The sequence below is a fragment of the Acomys minous genome, assembly GCF_964271855.1.
Source record: "Acomys minous genome assembly, chromosome: 14".
Classification (NCBI taxonomy): Eukaryota; Metazoa; Chordata; class Mammalia; order Rodentia; family Muridae; genus Acomys; species Acomys minous.
The window spans coordinates 32,857,879-32,874,835 of NC_140496.1; the positions used below are offsets into that span (position 1 = coordinate 32,857,879).

At 44.6% G+C, this 16,957-nt stretch overlaps 1 long non-coding RNA gene across 3 annotated transcripts in view; it reads left to right on the forward strand.

Annotated features, from left to right (window-relative positions):
• The window catches only part of LOC311583485, a 157,979-nt gene extending 142,642 nt beyond the window's left edge, over positions 1–15,337 (forward strand). For 2 of the 3 annotated variants that reach the window (XR_014774536.1, XR_014774538.1), the window contains 4 exons: positions 1,131–1,358; positions 7,851–8,016; positions 11,539–11,681; positions 14,988–15,337. This is a non-coding gene — a long non-coding RNA (uncharacterized lncRNA). The remainder of the gene's footprint in view (positions 1–1,130; positions 1,359–7,850; positions 8,017–11,538; positions 11,682–14,987) is intronic. The other variant, XR_014774537.1, reaches the window with a different exon arrangement.
• The last annotated feature ends 1,620 nt before the right edge of the window (positions 15,338–16,957 follow it).

Sequence of the window (16,957 nt, forward strand, 5' to 3'; positions counted from 1 at the left end):
GTAACAGCACATAAATAGAAACACTGGTAAATTGGGCTTCATTAAAATCAAAGACTTCTGTGAAAAGTTGTTAGCAAGGTGAACAGACAAACTCTGTCTGGGAGAAAATGACTGTAACCGCACATCCAGTAGCGTCAGAACCTAGGATACACCACCCAATCAAGCCCAGAAACGCAACACAAAAAGTCCAGGTAGAAAGCATTGGAAAAATATGAGCAGACATCTCACTGAAGAGGGTCCATAGGTGGATCCTCGGGCAAAGATTTCAGTGTCATTACCCCTGGGAATATTCCAGTGAGGACCATAATGAGATGCTATGACAACCATCAGAGTAGCTACTGATAGCATGTTAAGAATCTCAAATGCTGTTGCTGTAGAGAAACTAGATTACTTACACACTGGGAGTGAGATTGTAAAATGGTACAACATTTTGAGAAACACTTGGGTAGTTAAAAAAAAAACCCAACCCCAAAACTACTGAATGTGGGGCTGAGGAAATGGCTCAGTAGACAAATAAAGTGCTTTGTTAGTAAGCATTTTGACCTGAGTTCATATCCCCAGAACCTACATAAAAAGTTAAGGGTAGTAGCACTTGCCTGTAAACCCTGTGGTGGGGGACAGAGACTGGAGGAGTGCAGGAGCTTGCTGGCCAGCCAGTCTGTGCAACTGCTGAGCTCTGGGTTCACTAAGAGAATGTCGCAAAAGTAAGGTGAAGAAGAACGGAGGAAGGCAGCCAGCATCTATCTCTAGCTTCTACATGTTAACACAGGAGCACAGGCGCCCATGTATATATGTATGCATGCACACACATTGTATACATGTTCTAAACATGCAGTATATCCCAGCCCAACAGTTGTACTGTGGGTCATACATATTATAATGCACTGTATATATGACGGTGTGGATGGATTTCCAGATGGGCGCACTGAGTGGTCAATTGCATTGTTTCCTAAGTGTCTATATAGTGTGGAATTGACAAGAGTGGAGAGCAGGTTAGCAGTAACTGGGGGTGAGAGACAGAGTGAAGGCAGGAAGCCAGTCTAACCATAGATGTAGATGTGAATGCTCCCATACTGTGATGATGTCAATGTTTGATATTTTGACTGTGTAATGCATGATGTTATTGTCAGGTACCACTGTGTGAGGCCACAGTGGAAGACAAGGAGTGGATCCCGTCACCAAGCTGGGTCGCCTGGTTAAGGACGTGAAGATCAAGTCCTTGGAAGAGATCTACCTGTTCTCCCTGCCCATTAAGGAATCTGAGATTATTGACTTTTTTTCCTGGGCGCATCCCTAAACGATGAGGTTCTAAAGATCATGCCAGTGCAGAAGCAGACAAGGGCTGGCCAGCCCACCAGGTTCAAAGATTTTGTCACTATTGGGGACTACAATGGTCATGTCACTCTTGGTGTTAAGTGCTCCTAGGAGGTAGCCACTGCTATCTGAGGGGCCATCATCTTGGCCAAGCTTTCCATCGTCCCTGTGCAGAGAGGCTACTTGAGGGAACAAGATTTGCAAGCCACACACTGTTCCATGCAAGGTGACAGGCCGCTGTGGCTCTGTTTTGGTGCATCTCATCCCTGCCCCCAGAGGTACTGGCATTGTCTTTGCTTCTGTGCCCAAGAAGCTACTGATGATGGCTGGTATTGATGACTCCTACACATCAGCCAAGGCCTATACTGCCACCCTGGGTAACTGTGCCAAGGCCATTTTGATCATCTCCAAGACCTATAGCTAACTGACACCCAGCCTCTGGGAAGAGACTGTATTCACCAAGTCTCCTTATCAGGAATTCTTATGAAAGCCCATGCCAGAGTCTCTGTTCAGAGGACCCAGGCTCCAGCCGTGGCTACCACATAGGCGTTATTATACAAGAAAAATAAAGTGAGTTAACTCTGTTATATATATATATATATATATATATATATATATATATATATATATATATATATATATCATATATATGTATGTACACATTTATTTATTTATTTATTTAGGCCAGAGAGATGGCTCAGTGATTAAAGGTGCTTACCACCAAGTTTAATGCCGCCAGACCTGATGATCTGGGTTCGATCTCTGGAATCCACGTTGTGAGAGGAGAGAATCAACTCCTATAAGTTGTCCTCTGATCTCCACACGTGCAACATGGCACGCAGATATGCGCACACAAACACAAGCAAAAAATAAAGGTTCCATAAAAATATGTATGCACTTCCTAAGCCAGACATTAGGACTCATGTCTGTAGTCACAGAACTTGGAGGAGGACTGAGACAGGATTTCATGTTCAAGGCCAGCCTGGGGCATATATAGTAAGTGTGAGGCCAACCGGACTGCGTAGTGAGAATCTCTCAAAATACCAAACTACACATGGTAAAATTACCACCATCTTCTGACTTATGCCTTCCCAGTCCTCTTCCTTTGAGTCTTCACACTCCCCCCGGTTGTAGGGATTCACATGTATGAGTCACGTCACCCCACTTACTGTGCGCTTGTGATATAGTTTCCATTTGTCAAAATTCCACTTCGGAATCCAAAGTGGATTATCATATCTGCTTTGCTCCCATTTCCCTCACATCATTTTCCTTCTGCTTCTTTGATAATTTAAAATACATACATTTTTTTTTAAATCTACTGTAGCTTAATTAATTTATTTCTGCTGTGACAGCAGGAAAGCCAGCTCACTCTCAGTGTCTCCCGATATAAATGAAAACACTGTGCACTTGTGTGATGTTAGAATGCACAGAAATGGCTCTTTACCAGCAAGCAAGCCAGCAAGCAGGTCTGTAGAGGGAGGATCCACCCGGCTGGCCTCCAGTTCATTGCCGACCTGCTGCTCTACACCTGGAGATGGTGTCAGCTCTCACAGGTTGAGGGCTCAGTCCCTCAGACCAGGTCCCATGTTGGACATCAGCCACAAGTCCAAACCTTCTGACCCATGGCTACAAAATGTGGCTTCCATAACCCCATCCCACCCCCAACTCAGTTCACAGAACTCAGAGAAACCCTATGCTTTTACTGATGGGGCTATCATAAAGGACACTTAAAAATACCAACAACCAGCAGGTGAAAGTGGAAGCTTGAAGGGTTCTGGGGGTCAGGAGCTTCTGCAGTCGGAGCCTAATTCCCTCCCATCGTGCACGTGAGCTTATCCCCTACCTCCCAGCTCCCACATGCTCAGCTGTCCAGATGCTCTCCGCATCTAACCTTCCTTTGGGTTTCTACAGAGACTTTTTGCACAACCAGGATTTAAGCAAGGACACCTATGTTGAAATGGGATTGGACAAAAAGGTGTGCCCTAATGCTAGCAGGCTGAGTGGGAAATCCTGCAGGGACCATCTGTCTAGCGTTCCCTCCTCCACAATGTAGAACAGGACTTCCGTCCAAAATGAGAGTCTTTAGAATCCACTCTACAGTAAGGTAGACCAGAGAGTTTCTTTCTGGCCTGCTCACACCAGGAAGACAGGGAGTGGATGATTAGAGCACACTCTGAGTTGCCATAACCCACTGTGGGGAAAAGCAATTCTAGTTTCTGTGGGGACACCTTTGAGAAAGGAAAAGGGCAGCCAGGCACAGTGACACACGCCTGTTATCCCAGCACTTGGGAAGGCAGACGTGAGTTTGAGGCCACCTTGGTCTACAAAGTGAGTCCAGGACAGCCAGGGCCACACAGAGAAACATTGTCTTGAAAATCAAAAAACAAAAACAAAAACAAAACAAAACCAGAACAGAACCAAAAAAAGAGAGAAATGGAAGGGGCAAATGAAAGGAACACAGGAGAACACAGGAGGGAGGGAAACAGTGAGCTAGTGAGAGGGCTTCACTGCTCCAAAATTATGGTGAAGAATGCTCAGAGGTACTGTTCTGGGGAGCAGACTAGTGAGGAGTAAAGATTTTTTTGGGGGGGTTCAATGGGGCAAGGGGAAGATAGGAATGAAATAATATTGGTATTTATGTCATAACTAAATCTATTATTTTGTATGTTAACTTAAAAAGCGAATCACTTTGGGCCTGTGAGACCGTTCCATGGGGAAAGGTATTGGTGCAAAGGCCAATGAGCAGAGTTTGATCCACAGTGCACCACATGTAGGAACGGAGAACCAGCATCTACACACATGCACTGCCTGGTGCACACATATTCATGCATGTGCATGCACATGACACCACTAAGCGTTATTATAAATGTAATTAAACATGATCACTCTGAGTCAGGCAGTGGTGGTGCATGTCTTTAATCCCAGCATAAGGGAGGCAGAGGCAGGTGGATCTCTGAGTTCAAGACCAGCCTGGTTTACAGAGCTAGTTCCAGGACATCCAAGGCTACACAGAGAAACCCTGTCCCTCTCCCCCCCCCCCCAAAAAAAACCAAAAACAAAAGCAAAAACAAACAGACAAGCAGATGACTGCTCTGAGGCATTCCAAAGCTCATCCAAGAAATAAGAGCAAAAGACCAAATGCTGTTCTATCATATATTAGTCTCATTGTTCTAGCCATCCAGGAAATATCAAGAGGTATGGGGCTTATGAGCCAAGAATCATGATGAACATCAGAATACACAAACAGAACATCAGAATTTAGCTTGTAGCATATCATAACCTCATGTGGTAGTTGTTTCATCCAATGTTGTAAAATTTTGTTTCTCGGTGACACTTCGTAGGATCTCATGAAGTCTGTGTTGACAGTGCTTTCTGTACCAGTGATTTTATAATGATCAATCAGGGGATATGGGGAATTACCAGCTCAAGACAGTTTGCAATTTTCTTGGCCTGAAGCTGTAGCCTGGTACAAGAACTCTTGCCTAGCATCCGAGAGACCATGCATGAGCATCCTTGCCTAGCATCCCAGAAACTCAACTCTCAGCAATGGGGAAAACAAACAACCCAAGTATGCAGGCAAATAAATAAAAGCACTGATTTTTTTTCTTTTCCATGGAAGGCTGTAGAGATTAGCATTCCTGTTCCCCAAGGTAGGCAGCCTGGGGATTCCTCCACTTTACAAGCAATCCAAATACGATCTCAGCTGCTGTAGCCCTTCGTCACTGTGGGAGGATTGTCATCTTCTGTTACATCGGAGGCCCAAGTTGATTGTTAAGTTCCTTCTTTGTTTTCCCTCTTTCTCTTTTCATTTGCTTGCAAATTGCTTATGATTACCTTGTAGATTTTATTAGCATGTTTTGATATACTTGCCACAGCTCCCTTTACTATTTTAATGTACATATTTCAGTTATTAACATATACTAGCTTCAATATTTTACTGTTTCCAGTGAACTGGGAAAACCTGTTTTCTATTTAGTCCCCTTTACCAATTTTCAACCCTACTATTGCAGGGGTTGTAATTTTATAAAACAAGTTTGGAAAATGAAACTCACCAAGAGGGATAAGCCATTGCTGTAGGCTCCGGTTTATTCTTTCATCTTTCCGGAAGCCTCAGGTTTCTGCCTTTTGTCATTTCTTCTGTGTTTGAAGAGCCTCCCTTGCATTATTAAAAGTCATTCTTCTAGTGACAAGCTTCTACTTTCCTCTACTCAAGGACCTTGGTTTCCTCCTTTTATCCCTGAAGGATCGTTTTGCCAGATATTGCATTTATATCAATTCTTTCCTTCCAGAACTAAAAAAGAACGTTATACTGCTTCCTCTGTCCTCCGTGATGAGAAATATGTTGCCATTCAACTTGTTTTCTCCTTTAGTTAGATTCACGTTTTTCTCTGGTTCATTCTGAAGTATTTTTTTTCCTGTAGTTAACCTTCAGGAACTTTAAATATGTTGTGTCTTGGTGTGGACTCTTCAGTGTGAAGACTGAGTGTTAATAGGTGGGGAAATCTCAGGTGTGTGTGAGTGAAAAAGGCTTTCCTGGTCTGAGCCTCTTGTCTTGACAGAATTCTTGCTGGTGCCCCCTGAATACCTGTATTTCCCATGGAGGAAAAGAGTCATAATCTCAGTGGAGAAGACCACCTCTCCTGGCCATTTGTTGTGACCAGCAAGAGTTCTTTGATTGTTTTGTGATGGTATTGAGCATGCCTTGTGTTTGACTCTCATTTGATCCAGGGAAGAGATAGGGCAGCCAAGCTACTTGCTGTTGGTAGCTAAGAGGTTGGGGATGCATTTTTCCCCCATTGGATGAGAGGTCAAGAGAAGCAACCTTCTCTCTCTCCCACAGTTCTGAGGCCCCTAGCTAGTTTCTCTTTCCAGCATCCCAAATTACTCAACTACACCTTCATTCTGAGTTTACAGCAGGTCCACACAGCCTTTCCCAAGACAGTACACCCTCTACTCATTTTCAAATTTTGGAAATTGAAATTGTCATCTTTTTACGTGATCAACTCAACAGTTTTTATTCATATGACTTTTTCCACAGTCTTTCTTATAAGAGAATTATACACAGATTTAAAAATATTTTTTACCTTCAGTTGGCATACAGCAGTTATACATAATTATGTCTACACTATGGAATTTCTACACCTGTATATTATTGTACAATGATCAGCTAATGGTAATTGGCATATCTGTGTTCCCAGGCAAATGCATTTGCTTTGTGTTGGGAATGCTGAGCTACTTCAAGACGTTCAACTCATTGTGGTGAGCCATTTTATCCTAATGTGTTCCAGATTACTGGGAAGCTGTTCCCTCCTGCCAGCCGTTCCTTCATCCGTCCTGTCTCTGTATCCTTCACAGCCCATACCCTTCTCGGGGCTTGGTCACGACATTCCGTTTCCCACCCCTTCAGACCAGCTTTGTAGACTTGCCGTGTCTGTGAACACGTGCAACAGATGCCCTTCGGTCCCTGACTTTATACTTAATGCAACGCTGCCCAGGCCCATCTGTGCTGCTGCAGATGACAGGCTTTCTCATCCTTTATGGCTGCATCATATCCTGCTGTGCATATATCCCACGTTTTATATATCAGTTTGACAGTTGATTCTGCTAGACTTTCAAGTTGAGTCTGCTATGTAAATTTTCACATGATACGTTATTACTTGATATTTTATCATACATGAGGTTTTATGTTGCTCGCATCCCTGCCCCCAACATTGATTCATTTAGTAAGTTTTTTTTTCTTCTTCTTCCCAAGGTGGGGACAGAATATGGGTCTCACACATCTTAGGTGAACACCCTACTACTAAGCCATGTTCTCAGCCTTGATTAAAAAAATATATTTTTAAATGACTTGAGGAATTCGTGAATAGTTATGGTTGGGGAAATTGTTCCACAGAGAGGGCTTTTCTGAATGTTTCTCAGTGTACTCCCTTCATGTATAAAACAACGTGGCCGAATCGGGGGGGGGGGGGGCGTGGGGGGGAGCCAGATGGGCTTCGAAAATATACATGGCTGCAAAGAGAGGATAACTTTGCCCAGTCCAAAAAAAGATTGATAGCTTGGAGGGTGTAAACAACAGGAGACAAACTCCTGCTAGCATTTTTATGCCCAGGTCAGAGAGAGGTCAAGGCTGGCTGAAGGGCACCCTGTTGCAACCGCATCAGTGAATGGAGAAGGACATAAAGGGGCGACAGTGCTCTGCTGGGTCTCCACAGCAACGCCACCCATGCTCTAAGCAGATAAGAGTGGTTTCCTTAGAAATGATACCAAAAAAAGGAAAGGCACTCACAAGGAGTAGGTTTGCCTTGGTGAGGAGCAAAGAACATTCTAGAAGGCTGAAAAATAGAGCTTTATTTGGCAAAATTGAGGAAAGCAGTATTAGGCCGTATTAAGTAAATGGCTTGGAGGGAGAAATTATTCACAATTATTTTCAAGGCTACCTGGAGGAATTTTGTTTTAGGATACAACCATGTCTGCTCGCCCCCCCACCCCCAAATGCTTTCCCTGGTGTAAGTGGTTTTTCCCATTACATCCATCAGGTGGCCATTTTCTTTTGGCAAAATACCTGCAGGCTAAGAGAGCAAGGATGAGGAGCTTTGCCTGGCGCCACTAGCAGTGGTGTGGCGAAGAGAGTTCACCTCTGGCCCCTGCTCTTTGGATTGCCAGTGGGACCTCCATGTCTCAGCTTCTCAGAGTGCGGATTCAGTAAGTAAGCTTACCCTGCACCAAAGAGGGCTTAAACCGGAAGGGTTTTCATTGTGAGTGTCACTTGTGAGGCAGTGGACATGGCCAGACAACTAGGAAGAGAATTTCAGACTTTGGGGACTGAGCAGGAAGTCTCACACAGAGGAGATGGCCTTTGAGAGAAAGAATCTCTGACTTTGGGTAGGCATTTAAGAGCAGTTTTTGGAAATGTACAATGCTGAAAGAAGCTGTGTGGGACCGATTTCCATTTGCCTCTCCAGGAGGCTTACATAGCATTCTGTCACTCAGGAGAACCATCAGAACTAAATCTGAGAACTTTCTCATCCTCGGTCCAGTGGGGAGCTCTGAGAGAAATGGTGAGGAAGTAGATAAACGAGGCCAAGGTGTGTTTCATCCTGCATCTCTATTTCTGTGGGTTTCCCATGGACCGCACTCCATAGTCTCTCTACACATAGCACTGGATCGTCACTGGTCCCTTTCCCACCACTGAAGCCTGGAGCTGGGTTGTAATTGCCCAGCTATTGCTGCTGACCTTAAACCTCTGGCTGCTCAGCATCTTGTTGTTCCCCTCTGTTGGCCACTGTGTTGTAAGTAATCCTTTTGTTATAGCCAACCAGCCATTGTGTGTGTGTGTGTGTGTGTGTGTGTGTGTGTGAGTATCCCCAATACACAGACAGATTCACCTGTCTAAGTAGGTGAAGTAAAGCAAATAGGATATGCTCCTCTTTCTGGATTCTGAGAACTTGTAAAGATAATTTTTCAGGAAGGTAAGGTACCCTGTTCTAAAAGAAAAACTGATCAGTGCCTCTGGGCAAAACAAAAACAAAAACAAAAACAAAACAAAAAACAAACAAACAAACAAACAAAAACAAAAAACAAACCAATCAAGCAAACAAAAAAACCCCTCCTTCTTAAATAAATGTTTCTCACAACAAATCTCAGTCATTGTAGTTTCAGTATCAAGAGTGCAGAATTAGACCATAAACCAGCAATCAATTCTTATTTTTATCATCTCCTAAAAACCTAACATTAGGCACCAGTGAGGTGAACCACAGGAATCTCCTTCACACTGAGGAGTATGGAAAAATCCAAGAGAAATGCTCTAGAATCAGGATCCTTGGGCTTTGTTTTGACATATGTGGTCCAGAAAAACAGACCTCTTAATTCCTTTGAACCATCCTTACCGTCCTTTCCACACTGGTAAAATATAGGGACTGGGCCATTTGGTTCTTAAACGCTCTTTTAGTCTAATAGACTATGGGATTCCCAGAAGGCAGAAGGAAGCTGTAGTGCAGTTCATGAATACGGAAGGAATTGCATATAGTGAAGGCTGAGGAGTGGGCTGTGTACGGAGAGCACTGGCTTGGGGTGCAGGTGAGGAAAGGCACAGAAAGTCGATTTTGAGGAAATAGAGATATTCGTGGTGTGACTTGGGGTATCACTCGGTGGTGCAGAAGCGGAAAGGAATGGCATCTCTTCATGCTGACAAAAATACCAGGCTCTAACTTCAGTTCATACTGGCACTGGGGCCAAACAATACTTATTTAATGAGCTATGTGAGATCCTATAAGGAAAAGTATAGAGGTTCAAAGTTTGGGGATGTGGCTTTTCCCAGCTAGTTGTATAAACTTGGCCACTGTCTTTCTTATTTAAGTTTTTGAGCGAGGCTAAATGGTGCTTTACGACCTCTAAAGTCACTTCTACACTTAGACGCCCATAATTCGGGCTATGTTCTCAGGTAGTTCAAGATTTCTCGGGAGGTAGGATGCTGACTCCTGTAAAGCAAGATGCGGTGATACAGGCTGAGACCAAGGGAAGGATGTGGGGGAGGGAGAGGCAGTACATGTCTGCCCCCTCTTCTCACACCTTCTGTTACGGTCAAATGGCAGTTTCCTCCTCTTCTGCATTAGCTTGGAAGAACAGCACCACGTACACTTTACTATTCACTGCAGCTATTGGCAAATATTCATGGATTTTTTTATATGTCTAGGACAGATGCACATATGAAGATATAAAATACAAAAATATATCAGTTTGCAAAGTTCACAAGGCACGTGGTCATGTGAATGTATCATTCTGGCCTGTCCTGGGGCTGGTAAAGAGCTCCATCCTCATCCAGGGACTGAAGGAGCTCCAATGTGACGGGTTCCCTGGAGCACTTTCATCCCCGGCTACAGGTAGAAGACCGTGCTTTCATCTCTTCCAAAGCTATATGTGGCTGTCTAACTTGAGTTAGTACCTGACTATATTCAGAATTGATACTGTGGTGAAAGATTTCTAAGCCCGAGTGTGATGTGACACATCCATTTCTACCTTACGTGGGGACTGTGGAAGCAGCTGTCAGCATGGAGCTCCCACCACGTGGGCTCCTTGGACTACCAGAACCCCACTGTCATGGAGAACGCACTGTCTGATTTCAATACAGGAGAATGTGTTTGAGAGTCTGAGGGTGTGCTTCTGTTGCTTCAGAAGGTCCATTGTGGGTTCGTGGGCTCATTAACTTGTTATGTTCCAAGTGACTCTCATTATGTAGGACACCAACTGGGTGAATATAGGAGGCTGAGCTGGGCCATTTCTGACACGTGGGCCCCCTGGGGGAAACTTATATATAATCTGTCTGATGTAAGCTTGATTTCTTTGACATTTCTCTTTTTCGCAAGACTAAAAGGCTGAGAAAAGTGTCTGTTTATTTTAGCTTTGCTTTTGTTTGGGTTCCGAGAAGCAGGAGGCTTGTAATCCTTTGGCTTCTTACCATCTTCCCAACGATTTCCCAGCTATGATTTCATCCATCACCCTAGCATCCTAGGTAGCTAGAAAGAGACAATTAGCATCAGCCTCATTCCTGCAAGCAGAACTCTTGTCCTAAGTGAAGTGCATTCTGTGCTGTCTCCCAAGCTGGAACTCCCCTGTGTCTACCTCCACTGCCTTGCATCAAGAGCTCAGGGGATTGCAGAACCATCTTTTCTTCTTTCTAGTATGCGTCCCAGCTCTTTAGCACTTGCGCCAATGGTTGCACCCTTGAGGGCTTTTTTCTAAAGGGGCAACGCGGTATAAGAGAAAACATTTATTCAGAAGTTGGAAAATTGAATCTCACCTCTTAGCTTCACCTAAAATGCCTTAGCCTTTTGCCAAAAGCAATATATTCAGATTCCCCTGAGCCCAGTTTCCCTTCTGTAAAAATGCCTTAGTCATCCTACACTGCCATCTGTATGAACACCCAGAGTGAGGAATGGCTGCAGCCTTTGGCAGGGAAGACTTGCAGGGCTATCTGGGTGGGAGAGCAGTTCCTTTCCTTGTCTTTTGGTCCCGCTGGTGAGGTTTGCAGGAGTATCAGGCGCCGGCTGGAGGGCTGTTTTGGAGATTCATCTGAAGTTTAGATGTTTGGAAGCACCCAGCTTTTCAAGAGCGAAGCACCTGTGAACTTGAACCAATGGAAATTTGAGCTCTGTCTAGATGGTCAGGATGGGGTTCACTCATTAGAAGCCTCTGCCCTCACTCCTCTGGCCCACTCTCTCTCTGCAGGTGGCCTAAGAGGCGTGATTTGCAACCCCTTGAGAGGTGCCTCGGTTTACACTCATCTCCTTGTCCTTCCTGACGTCATCATCAGCCTGGCCCTGAAGAGCTTTTGGCAGTGCACTGCCCATCACAGCAACTGCTAGTCACAGGTAGGCATGGAATGCTTGAAATGGGGCTAGTGTGACTGAGGCAGCGAACTGTTAATTTAATCTGCATTAATTTAAATAGCCACCTGTGGGCACATGGAGCATAATCCTTCTTTTCATTAAGTTTCACTGTGCATAACACTGTTCAATTGCTTCTGTGTTATGATTGTTTTGAAGCAAGGCCATATGGCTAAAGATGGGATCTGGCATGTGTGTGGGGACGAGGGACAGGAGACAGAAGGAAGTTTGCCAGCAAGGCCAGCTTGGTGGCTCTCAGGGGACCTCTAAGAGAACATCTGGCTCTGTCTTCAGGTTCAGAAACAGGACTTTTCAGGACATGGGGAATCAAATTGATCTTTTGAGGTGGGAGCTCTTTAATCAAGCTTTCCAAACAGAGGCAGTCAGCCAGAAAGCTAACACATCAATGTGCAAGAAGGGCTGGGAAGCCTCCACCTGCTAGGTACTGGGTGAGGGAAGGAAATCTGAGGTCCAAAGTAGAGCTAGTTTGGTGCATATGCATTCTGAGCAAGTAACATGAAAACCATTCAAATGGTCGATGGCCCCTAAATAATGGAGCCAACCAAACATCGGTTGAAACTTTGATACCGTACCTTTTAAGTTGATTTTCTCAAGTATGTTATCACAATAATGGAAAGCTAACACATCTACCAATTTTTTCAAAGATAGAAACCAGTTTAGTTAAAATGTGGTCCTGAGGCTGGAGATGCTCTTCAGTGGTAGAGAGCCTTCAGTTCAATCCTTTGCGTTGGCAAGAACAAAATAATAGGACATAATAAATATGATGTAAATCTACTAAAAATACATCAGTAAGTTGTATTTAACTCATGACTTAAGGTTTATAGTTTCTGGATTGATGAGTGTAATCATAAATCATTAGGAATTGATTTAATACTATACCCAGTTACCAAAATAATAGTAATAGGTTGTCCCAGTGTTCATGATCTGTCTATCCATAGGTTTGTGGCCTAATAACAGTGCTAGGTATGAGTTCATCCATGGACTAGGACTTAAATACAATTATATAGTAGTTGATTAGTCCCAATTTACTTGTGCCGCTACTGGCAAGCTATTCATCACTGTAGCTTGCAGATATACTTAGGCATGATTGATGGTTACGTTTCTCCTCTGTTAGCATGCATAGCACCTTGCAGTGCTATAAAAGTTAGCCAGTAGGATGAAGTTTCTAGGTCAGTGCCAGCTTGATTTCTTTATGTCTTATGACTCAAGTATAATCAAAAGCAATGGCAATCGCCAATAACATCATGGCACTGAGCTTTTTATTTGTTAGCCTTGGGTATCTATTAAAGGCATGGTTGTTCCTTTATAGGACAACTCCATTTTCTCATTTGGGGTGTGTGTGTGTGTGTGTGTGTATACATGCATGTGCATGAATATATGAATACATGTATGTGGAAGCCAGAGGTAGACATAGGGTGTCTTCCTTACTCTCCCATCTTATCTTTTGAGTTAGGGTGTTCTCTAATTGGCTGGATTGGCTCGTCAGTCTAGCCAATTAGATCTGGCTGAATTTACTCCAGCACTATGGTCTGTAGAGGGCTACCTTTTTTCTATTCCTGCATGTGACCCTTCTTGGACAGGTATCTCAGATATCTCTTCCTATTCTCCTTCTCTTCTTCCTCCCCCCTCTTCATGTTAAAAGAAGTCTATTCATACATTTTTGTTTTAAAATTACAGGTGTACACAAGCAAGCTCAACCTCTCTGTGTGGACTCTGCGAATCTGAACTCAGAACCTCATGTTTGCACAGTGAGCACTTTATCCAGTGAGCCATCTCCCCAGTCTTTTCTTAAGAACACCATCTGTATGGATTAAACCCCACACTTAGGAGCTCATTTGACCTTACTTAGCTCCCTAAGGCAGTTATTTTGGGGGTTAGGATTTCAGCATTCATATTTGCCAGACATGGAGATAAAATTCAGCTTACAAAATGCTCTCACAATCTACACCTGTTAACAGGTCACTGCAGGAAGACCCTTACCCCAACCTGGCTGCCTTCCTTTTCTGCTCTGGGTTCTTCATCTACCCTATTCTACCCTACCCTGTGCCTGGTCTCTGGTCTCTATGGGCAGGACCAGTGAACTTCCATGTCTTTTGCTTTTGGTTAGGCTTGGTTCATAAGGAGTCTAAAAATAGATGAGGGGGGTAGAGAGTGAGAGAGAGAGAACGAGAGAGAGGAGAGAAAGGAGAGAGAAAAGAGAGAAAGGGAGAGAGAAAGAGGGAGGGAGAGAGAGAAAGAGAGAGAGAAGAGGAGAGAGAGAGAAAGAAAGAGAGAGAGAGAGAGGTTGCCATGGGCTAGCCATGTCCCTTCAGGGTCTCATCGCTTGTCCTCCAGCCTCTCTCTGTCTTCAGGTTCCTCTTCAGGTCTGTGGTGGTAATGCTTCCATGATTACTGACCACAGGGCGTAGCACCAACCCTAGGACTTCCATACCCCCAGCCCACTCTTGAGAAGTGTCTCTTTAGAACACTGGTCTCCAATCACTCAACCTGAAGGTGCTGGGCCTTCACTGGCATGGCCACGGGAAGGGGGTTCTGTTCTTGGATCATCCCCCTCATCCTCTCATCTTGTAGCCTCACTCTCCTCACTCCAGTTTCTAGACAGCCCCGCCTTAGCCTGAGGCTTGGCTGGTTTCCCTCAGGCCACACACTTTCTTCCTGAGGTCAACCACATCATGACTCTTTCCTTCTCAGTGTGCTCACTACCTGCCATTGCAGCCTCTTTCTTAGAAGAAAGAGCTGGTTGGAAATGGCCATCCTCTCAGCTGGTATGGCAATTTGGTGAGATGTTCCCCATATGCTTGTAGATTTAGATACCTGGTCCCTAGCTAGTGTCACTGTGAGATTGTGAAACTTTTTACACATACAAGTATGCTGAAGGAAGTGAAGGGATGCTGCCTATGAGCCTTAGGTTGTTATAGCCCAGCCTCACTTCCTATTTGATCTCTGCTTCTGTTGTACCAGGATGTGACAGGTCCCATTTGCATACTCCTGCTGCTCTGGAGCCTCTTGCCTACATGCCTCCCTCCTCCACAATGGCTGTATCCTTTTAAACTATGAATAAAAACCAGACCCTTCCCCCTTAAGTCACTTGTAGTTGATTACAGCTGGAGTCTGGACTCTGCTTGGAGGAAGAGATGATAGTGTTTAGAGTACCTGTACCAAACAAGCAGGCTTTTTCTTCCAGTGATGAAATTAGAATGGCTTTTGGACAGTTTCTTCTCTTGTTCACAGACCTCTGTGGGCACTGAAGGTTCCTTTCTGTATCCACAGTGTCTCCACTGACATCACTACCCCCTTACAGTGCTGGCCCAGTGAAGATTCAGACATACCCTGGCTACTGATACAGATGGAAATGGACACATTGGCCAAAGTCGGTAATGCATCCAACACCTGGAGAGAGGCAGATATAAGGACGAGGACGGTAGTGTCGTATGTATGCGATGGGTATGTAGTGAAGAGGGTACTGCATGAGCCTGTCCATAGCAAAGACTCCATCGCAGCCCGGGAAGGTATTTAAGGGTGAGAGCATGCTCATGTGTGGAGGTCTGAGATTAATATGGCTGTCATTCCTTAGTAACTGTCCACCTTGTCTTGAGAGAGAGAAGAGGGAAGAGAGGAGAGAGGAGAGAGAGAAGGGGGGGGGAGAGTATGGGAGCTATGGCCTACAGATTATGGCAGGCCCATCAGCAAGCCCCAAGGATCTGCTTTGCTCCCTTTTCCCATATTGAACTCAGGTCCTCATGCTTGTGCACTGAGGATTTTACTGAATAAGCTGTCTCCCCAGCCCCTGACATTTCATCTACATCGTCACTTTGGCAGGGTCTAGAATCAAATAGGAGACAAACTTTTGGCCCTGTCTATGAGGAAGTGTCTAGACTGGCTAACGGAAATAGGAAGCCTCACCCTACCTATGAGTGGCAGCATCCGTGGGATGAAATTCAGAACTGAGGGGGGGAGGAGAGGGAGGGAGGGAGAGAAGAAGGAGGAGGAGGAGAAGAAGAAAAGGAAGAGGAGGAGGAGGGGGAGGAGGGGGAGGAAGGGGGATACCAGCAGTCATCTTTCTTCACTTCTTTAAGAATATTTATTTTATTTATGAGCATTTGTCTTCATATATGCCTGCAGACCACATGCATGCCTGGTACTGGATGAGGCCAGAAGAACATGTCAGGCTGACTCACAGAGATCCCCTTGCCTCTGCCTCTGCCTCCCAAGTGCTGGGATTACAGGCTTGTGCTACCACGCCCTGCTGGAACTGGCGTTAGAGACTATTGTGAGTCTCCATGTGGTTGCTGGAAGGTAAGCCCCGGTCCTCTGGAAGAGCACCCAGCGCTCTTATCTTCTGAGCCATCTCTCCAGGTCCTTTCTCTGCTTCTTGACTGGGGACTCAGGGTAGCCAGCCATCTCATGCTCCAGCCTTGATGCCAAAGCCATCATTATGAACAATATCATGTTCAACTGGGAGCTGGAGGAAACCTTTCCCTCTTTAAGTTGATTTTGTCATTTTGTTTTCCAGCAACAAGAAAAGTACTTAATACATTTCTAGTAAGTTGCCCAGGCTGGCCTTGAACTTAGTACCACCAAGGAAAGCTTTCAACTTGTAATCTTTCTGTTTCAGGCACCTCAGTAGATGAGACTACAGGCCTTCACCACCAGGCCCTTGCAATTTAGCAAAGAATGGGATTTGTGGAAACCTTGAATAATGGGGACAATTTATAGGAAGAGGTAGAGCACTCTAGAATACACATAAACCTAGATAAAGATTCAAAATAAGCTCAATAGAAACCATTAATCCTGCATTTACAAGGAGATTATTTGTTAGGAAACCAGCAGGGAAAGTAGGCTGAAGTCATACCAAGAGTCATGCTGCCTAATAGCAAGTGAAGTGTCTGTGGATATTTTATATACATTGAAGAGCCATGAAGGTCAGGTGTGTGTGTGTGTGTGTGTGTGTAGAGGTGACTCACTCATTAAGAACACTGCCTATTCTTCCAGACGACTCAGGTTCTATTCCCAGCATCCTTGTTTTTACCTTTCTTTCCTTTTCTTTATTTTTATTTAAGTAACTTACTCAGATTACATCTCAGTTGTTATCCCCTCACTTTTATCTTCTCATTCCCCCCTCCCTCCCTTTTTCATCTTATTCCCCTCCCCTAGGTCTGTGACAGAAAGGGACCTCCTCCTTTACCATATGATCACAGCCTATTAGGTCTTATCTTGGTAGCCTGTTTACTCTTCCTCTG